The sequence below is a fragment of the Lithobates pipiens genome, unplaced genomic scaffold, assembly GCF_037356315.1.
Source record: "Lithobates pipiens isolate NorthernLeopardFrog02 unplaced genomic scaffold, aLitPip1_a1.2 Scaffold_16, whole genome shotgun sequence".
In the NCBI taxonomy this organism is placed as follows: Eukaryota; Metazoa; Chordata; class Amphibia; order Anura; family Ranidae; genus Lithobates; species Lithobates pipiens.
In genome coordinates this window covers 207,996,562-208,005,572 of record NW_027507748.1, presented here as the reverse complement: position 1 = coordinate 208,005,572, position 9,011 = coordinate 207,996,562, and positions in this window count along the sequence as shown.

Sequence of the window (9,011 nt, the reverse complement as noted above, 5' to 3'; positions counted from 1 at the left end):
AAGCAACACGCAAGTGGGGGTTGGCCAAGTAGAGAGTGTTTCACAATCTACCTGTCACCTGCCGGCGGTCAACAGGTAGGTCGAGAGCGATGGTACCCAACCCCCCGATATAGAGTAACCCTTTTTTAGATCCATTCAGTCTTGGCTGTTTATCCAGGATTTGTCTAATACCCTGTTACAAGACTTTAATCTTGCTTAAGTAAAATCTCAGAGAGCTAATAAATCTACCTTGTGGCAATGTGTTATTTAAAAGGTATACACATCATGTCTGAACCTAGACCAGTGATGGTGAACCTTGGCACCCCAGATGTTTTGGAACTACATTTCCATGATGCTCATGCACTCTGCATTGTATTTGATCATGGGAAAGGTAGTTCCAAAACATCTGGGGTGCCAAGGTTCGTCGTCACTGACCTAGGCTGTCAGGAGGGCTGGAATATTCACAGAGTTAAGGTGGCGCAGACGAACATGCAATTGCAAGCAACCCCCATTGGGGCAGTGTCATTTGGGGGCTTGTCTGGGATGTTCCCTGCTGCAGGCCCTAGTCACGAGGCATTGCGGGAGAAAGAGATGGACGCTGCTGCAGTCATCTGGGGGAGAGCCCAAGGAGCTCAGCATTGTTTGAGATCTTAGGAAGTGAGTGCACTGAGAAAGAGATCTGACAGTGGGCGAGAGCCTTAGTTCTAGAGCAGAGGGCCTACATTCTGGATGTGAAGGTAGGGTTTAATCTGGACTATGTTTGGGTGTTGATGGAGTGGCAGGAAGAAATACCTGTTTCTGGGAAGAGGTGCCCCTAGCGGAAGGGGTAGTTGCTCGTGTGATCCCACTGCAAGTGGGGGACGATGTCACAGAGGGGCAACCGCAAGCCAGTGGGGGGAACACAGGGCCAGTTGGTGCAGATTCCTGTGGGGTTAGTGCTCCTCCCGCCTCGTTCTATACAGGTATGAGCCAGCTAGTTGAGAGTTTGGTGAAAAATGGCTCCGGCAATGCAAACTAAGGCTATAGGAGGCTCCGGTTCTTTTCAGGGCAATTGCCAACTCCAGACAGAGGAGTTTGAGACATGGATGTGTCAGGCCATTCAGGCAATAGAAGAATGGAGTGTTCCAGAAGCTGTAAAGTGACAGCGGTTAAGTGAGAGTCTTAGAGGCCCAGCAGCTGAAGCGATCCGTAATTTGCGAATGGGAAAAAAAGATTGTGCAGCTATGGATTACATCGAAGCTCTGTATGCTGGATTTCGGAAGAGTAGAGAAGATCTTGGATCTCTTGTACAAGTTCAATCACACCCATCAACAAAGAGGGGAGAGACAGCGCCTAGAGGCGATTCAGTTCGCATTGTGCGCTATACAAGTATTTCATTCATTCATTCATTCAGAGACGTGCATTGCCAATCTCAGAGAAACATGCTGCACTGTGTGGGGTTCCATTAATTCTTTTATAGCACATTTTTGTGCGTGTCAAGTCACACAATGCTGCAGCACCATGGGGCTCGGTGTGACACAATAAAAAAATAAAAGGGGGGGGGTCTGGACTTTTCCCCCCTGCATTTGTCATGAATAGGGCAGTCCATTAGTATGAATGGGATGCCCTACCCGTGATGTACGCATGTCCGAACGCAGCCTCATATCACAATTCTTACATGAGCATCCTCAGTCCCTTTACAGCAGGGGTAGGGAACCTTTTTGGCTGAGAGCCAGGAATGCCACATATTTTAAAATGTAATTCCACGAAAGCCATACAATATGTTTAAAACTAATATTTTTTTTATTTTTATCGATTAATCTACTAATTTCAATTATAACTGTAATATCCACGTCATCTCCCCCACTGTAATATGCACATTTCCCCTACGATTGTCTGCTTGCTCACTACTACACAGGCAGGCAGAAGCTGCAGCCTTTTCTATGGGCTCAATCCATGGATCGGCACACCACGCAATCTGTGGATTGAGAGGTGAGAGCCAGATGCAGCCATCAAAAGAGCCACAGGTTCCCTACCCCTGCTTTACAGTTTCCTCCTCTTCACATCACTGTCCGCAGCCCCGCCCCCTCCACATTACTTCCTCAGCCTTACACAGACAGGGCAGAGGGCAGGAGGCACAGTAGGTCTGGAGAGAGGATGAGAGCTGCAAGGTAATGATTGGTTGCTAGGACTGCCCTGCATCCTAGCAACCAATCACCTGTTTGTTAACTTAGCACCCCCAACCTCCAGCCAGAGCTGTCCTGACTCCTACGGTTAGCTCTGTGAGAATGACAGCAGGGGCGGTGATGGCCGCTGAGCAGAACAGCTCCTAAATGGCAGGACTGCAGCGGTCTGGATCCAGACCGTGGTCCACCATTTAGTGATGCCTGATACACAGTATATCATCACAAGACCATTAATAGGATTGCTCCTACAGACGTAAAGAATAACGAGTTGTCTTTTTTTTTTAATTAAAAAATTACTGCGCTATCATACATAAAGTAATAGCTGCTAGCACTACAATCTGATCAATTGTGGGAACCACAATAAAAAAGTGCGTCGCTATAAGTGAAACATATTGTAGGTATAAACTAACCTATAAACAACGGTGCATATATACAATTGAAATGAATGCATATAAATTGTAAACTGTGTGACTAATAACACTGGCACACAAATAATAAAGTGCAAAAGTGCTGAAACAACCATATCATAAAGTGTAAATCAAATACATATATAGCACGGCTGCAATCAATGTATGGCACACCCCCCTTCCACCCGATTACACATGTGGGGGCGTGACAGCGTCATGACGTAGGGGGCGTGGCCTCGGAGCTCGATCCTCCGCGTCCTCCCCGCTCTCCCTCGCCTCCCCGCTACACGGACCGCAGCGTGCTGATTGCAAGCACGAGACTAGCATACTGGCCCGCAAACCCGGATGCGAGGTGTAGTACGACGGAGGAGCTGAGCGGACTGGACAAGGTGATAAAGACGCCGGGGACATGAGGCACAGCACCGCCGCCCCCCGCTCGCCATACATTCGGTACACGCTTGCTGAGTAACCTGCATTCCTGTGGAACCTCGTCCCCCCTGCCAGCACTCCCCAAGCAGCATAGAGGTGAAGAGACCGGACCTTCTGAGAGAGTAAAAGCTGTCGGTGAAGGCTGAGACAGGCAATTCTGGACTGAACCAGGGAGGTGGTAAGCCTATTAGCCTGCGAGGGCTCAACACAGCTATATAGTAATCTTGCATGTTGTTATCCGTGAGTGGAGTGTGGTAGCAGCGACAGGGGGAGGATATCAGTGGTCTGGAGAATGTCACAGGAAATGTAAGGACTTGGTTGTGACCCCCCATAGGGAACTCTGGAAGAGAAGTACCTGTACCTGATATGGAAATTATGCTGAAGATCTTATTTGAGTGCTAAGGAGTTCTTGCATTGTTGAAGCTCCGGTTCTGGTGAAGATTCTATGGTCGGTGAGCTTTCTCTTAGTAAACAGTGGAAAAAGGGAGAGGAAAAGGAAGGGGAAAAGGGAACCGTCCTATAGACTGAGTGGGAAGGAGTAACCAAAGTACCCATAGTGATCATTGCCTTATGCCGGCCCTGAGATGAAAAAAAACAGAGAGCTGGAGGAGAACAATAGTGACTGTTATTGCTCAGTGTGAACTTGCTTAATTGGGGTCTTGGCAACATTGGAGATTACGACGGGGTACCTGAACGTAAAACCTTCCACGGATTAAGCGGACCCTCCTTCTTCCTTTTTTTTTTTTTCTTATTACAGGTGGTTGGTAAAAATTTACTTATGGACTTCACCCGGACTTTTACTTGATATTGCTCTGGGGTATATAGTGTTGTTGGAATTAGTATGAATTAACGTGGAGACAGACGTAGATTTGGCGGCTATTGGGGAATCCCCCCGGGGGTTTTTTTTTTTTGTACATCATGAAGGGGAAATCAAGTAAGACGAAATCAATTACCCCAGTCTCAAGCCCGGTAGGGATCCAGAAATATATGGCGGCAAATTCTACCATAAGAGAAGAGGAGATTGGGAGCCCTAGAGCGGAGAAACCGGTGCGGGTGGGAGCTAGTAAGCAGAGAGGGGGGGAAAGTAGAACAGAGAAGAACATCCCCGCTAAATCTTCGGAGACCCAGAAAAATGGAGGGGTGGCACAGGGGGATGCGGGAAGACAGGAGGAAGTGCAGGAGGAAGGGAGGCAAGACACGGAGGAAGGAGGGATACTCCCGGGAGGCTATGGAAGATCGTCACCTGTAGAACAAACCTCACATTTAAAAGAGATGCTCTTTCTTTTTCTTTTTTTTTTCTTTTTTTTTGGGGGCTCTCACTCGATCCTTCCTTAGAGCTGTAGGAGTAGATCCAGCTGGGTCCACTGGACGTGTCAGATAAAGAGGAAATTAATATTCGCAACAAAATATGGAATTATTGAATGTTGTTACTTATAATGTAAGGGGTTTAAATACAAAAAGGAAAAGATATAGGATTAATGATGAGTTAAGGCATATGGGAGCAAACATAGTATGCCTTCAGGAAACACATATAACACATATTTCAGGAATTAAGATAAACACAGGGGATTTTCCGGTGTGGATATATGCGGATTCCCCTTCTCCTTACTCCAGAGGAGTGGCGATTGGCTTTGGTAAAGCAACGAGATTTGACCTAGAAAAGCGTTTAGTGGACCCAGAAGGGAGATATTTGTGTGTAAAAGGGATGTTATTGAATATGAAATGTACTATTGTAAATGTATATGCCCCGAATAAGAATGCTGATAAATTCCTAAGGAAGTTGTTAAAAAAGATAGAAGATTTTAAGGAAGGGAACCTGATTCTAGCAGGCGACCTGAATTGGAACATGGATGTGAAGAAGGAGAAGGTCAGGGAAGGAGGAAGTAGGCCACCCAATGATAAACAGAGAAAGTTTGTAAAGGCTTTGGCAAGCTTTCAATTACAAGATGCTTGGAGGGCACTACATCCAAGGGATAAGGACTTCACCTGCTTCTCCCCGGTACACGGTACGTTCTCCAGAATTGATTACATCTTTTTAGAGTATCAGCTCCTATCAGCACTAAGGAAGGCCGAAATAAAATCAATAACGATCTCGGACCATGCGCCAGTAATAATTCAGTTAGAGATTAGGGGAGTACGTGTGCCGGGGACAAGCTGGAGGCTTAATGAACTATTGCTTCAGGATAAGGAATCAATAAATAAGATCGAACAGGAAATGGAACAATTTTTTAGGTTGAATGATACTCCGGGAGTCTCTGTCCCAATATTGTGGGAGTCTCATAAAGTTGTAATTAGAGGTATACTAATCGGGATTGGAGCGGGAAAGAAGAAAGAGAGGGAGAAAAAGAAGCGGTTATTGTATGAGGAGATACAGAGAGGGGAACAGAGTAGGAGGACGGAGGGTAGCCCGGAGAGTCAGGAGCTGAAAAGGATGAAGAGTGAGTTGGAAGAACGTTTGGAGCAAGAGAGGAAGGCTGCTTATCATGCGTTAGAAAAGGAGAGATATCTCTGGGGAAATAAATCAGGTAAATGGCTGGCCAGGAGGGTGAAGGAAAAAAAAAATAGAACCTTTATCTCAAGAGTAAGGGACAAGAAGGGAGATGTACAAATTATGCCGGATAAGATAATGGATACGTTTCATGCATATTACAGTGCCCTCTATAATATTGGAAATAGTAGGGGGGGCGCGACCCGAGAGGAAATAGGTGACTACCTGAGGGGGTTAGATTTACATAAACTAACGCAAGAGGACATGGCCTCACTAGAGTCCCCAATTAAGATTGAGGAAGTTGAAATAGCGATTAAAAATACAGCAGTGGGGGGATGTCCGGGTCTGGATGGGTTTCCGATTTTATATTATAAGAAATTCCAAAAACAACTCGCGCCAAAATTATGTGAGTACTTTAATGTGGTGGGGGAGGGGAGAGGCAAGTTTAGGGATGAAACAATGCTGGCACATATGGCATTAATCCTGAAGGAGGCCAAAGATCCTATGGCAGTTGAAAGTTATAGGCCAATATCTCTCTTGAACTCAGACATTAAGTTGTTTTCAAAAATTATTGCGGAGCGATTGAGGCCATATGTGCCGCATTGGGTCCAGAAAGATCAGGTGGGTTTTGTTCAAGGGAGAGAAGGGAGAGACAATACCCTGAAAACCATTGTGTTGATGCAGGAGGCAATCAGACAGGGAGCCCCTACGGTACTTGTATCGATTGATGCTGAAAAAGCATTCGACAGGGTTAGCTGGGGCTTCCTGTTTGAGGTAATAAGGCACTTTGGAATAGGTGAAAAGATGAGAAGATGGATAAAGGCCCTATATGACCACCCTAAAGCCAGAATAAGAGTTAATGGATCCCTTTCTCGCCCCCTTGAGCTATTCAATGGGACGCGTCAGGGCTGCCCCCTCTCCCCGCTTCTTTTTATAATGGTATTAGAGCCCCTCCTGGCAACCATTAGAAAAAACCAAGATATCCAGGGAATTAAAGTATTGGACAAGGAGTATAAGATAGCAGGCTTCGCCGACGATCTTTTACTCTATATGACTAACCCGAGGATTTCTATCCCGGGAACTATGAAAGAACTTATGAAATTCGGGGAGGTCTCAAACTTCAAAGTGAATATGTCGAAGTCTGAGATATTAAACTTAAATCTATCAACAGCTGAACAAAAGGCGCTCCAGGGGAAGCTGCCGTTTAGATGGTGCTCAAAAGAACTAGGGTATCTGGGAATTAATTTGACAGCAAAAATAGGAGGCCTGTTTGAGGCTAACTATATCCCTCTTCTTAATAAGATTAAGCAACAACTGAGTAAGATTCAATACAGAGCCCTCTCGTGGATGGGAAGAGTAAATGTTATAAAGATGTTTATTTTACCGATATTTACATATACTTGCCAAATGATTCCTATTTTATTATCCCCAGCGTACTTAAATAAACTTAAAACTATGATCAGAAGATTCATATGGAGGGGAAAGGTAGCGAGGGTGGCATCTCATATCCTGACTAGAAGTAAAGAGAGAGGGGGGCTGGCCCTACCCGATTTTAAGAAGTACTACGAGGCTATTATGATATCACGTGTTACGGACTGGATATATAATGGAGGGGGTAAGGACTGGGCAGAATTAGAAATTAATTTAAGCACAAAGAATTTAGGAGAATTAATATGGATACCAGCAAAAACTAGAGAGTTAGCGGTAAATACAAGTACACTCACGAAAAATACACTGTGGATTTGGGACACAATAAACAAGAGACATGGGTGGTCACATAACTCACCATTTATTCCGTTGTTGGATAATATTTTTTTTAGACCAGGGCAGGAGGAGTACATATATTTTAGTAGGTGGGCTAGGAAAGACAGTGTTAGATTACACGAGGTTATGGTAGGGGATAGATTATGCACATATGAAGAAATCATTGGGAAATGGGGACATAAACCCTTAGATAAATGGAGATATTCACAATTATACTACTTTGCCCAGTCCTTACCTCATCCTCTGAGGGGTAAGGAGAAGTTGAGGCCCTTAGAAAAATTATTTGCGAACCGGAATAGCCTGGTAAAAAGAACTACAAAAATATACAAAATTTTGATAGAAGAAGCGGGAAATAAATATCCTGAATACCTGGGGAAATGGGAATGGGAAATAGGCTCTCTAAGTAGTGATGAACAGAGAAATAAAATATTGAGACGTACGTATTCGGTAGCGATAGATTCACAAACTAGGGAGATGTCCTATAAACTCCTGACTAGGTGGTATATAACTCCACAGCAAGGAAATAAGATCAGCAAGGAAAATTCCCCTAGGTGCTGGAGAGGATGCTCGACGGTGGGATCCTTTGCTCACTTATGGTGGGACTGTCCTAAAATACAAGCATACTGGGGGAAAATAATAGAAGCAAGCTTTAATGTAACAGGTGAAAGGATTAGAAGCGATCCCTGGGTGTGCCTATTTCATGGCACAGTAGTTAGAGAGGAAGAATATGGCCAGACCTTGACCCCCTGTCTGTTGAACTCTGCCAAAGCCTTGATCCCACGGAAATGGAAAAGCCAGGATCCCCCCACAATGAAGGAATGGGTAGAGAGACTGGAAAAAATAAGAAATATTGAAGCTACGATATATAAGTCAGAAAATGCAGAGGAGAGGTATCTGAATAAGTGGAGACATTGGTTACAATTTAGAAAATCTGACAACTACTGGAAGTTACTTGAATGTTAGCGACCCCTAACAATGGAAGGACCGAGTGAGAGGGGTAGGGAGGGAGCGGGAGGGGGGTAAAAAAGGGATTTATATTGGAGATAATGTTAAAAGGACTGAATTTTGTAAAAAACGAGATGTTTTGCTAAATTTGAAAAATAAAGAATTATAAAAAAAAAAAAAAAAAAAAAATACATATATAGCACAAGTAGCCATCATGGGTTCAGACAGTTCAAATTTTAGAAGCAGACTGTAAATAAGGTTTTGCTGGACCAAGGTGAAAAATCACCACCATCCACATGAAACCGTTCAAATGAGCAGAAGACTGAAGATTAAAGTCTGTTCAGTAGAGACATGAATGAGCCATCATCTGCTAAGGGGTCACCCAGGATTGTGTATCCGCCACCCAGGGGAAGAAGGTATATACCAGTGATATGCAATTAGCGGACCTCCAGCTGTTGCAGAACTACAAGTCCCATGAGGCATAGCAAGACTCTCACAGCCACAAGCATGACACCCAGAGGCAGAGACATGATGGGAGTTGTAGTTTTGCAACACCTGGAGGTCCGCTAATTGCATATCCCTGGTATATACTCTTACCAGAGACTGTGGACTCTGCTGCCAGCAGCAGAGTCAAACGAGCGTATGAATGGAAGTTGGAACTCTGAAGGACAGTCACTGAAGATCGGTCTCGTTCACCAAAACAATCATGAACTTGATTCATAAAAGAAAATAAGGGCCTCCACATAGTGTGAATCATAATGGAAGGATTTATTTAAAAAAAAAAAAAAAAAACCTAGAACACTTTTATCAAGGCTGAAGTATTCAAGCATAAAA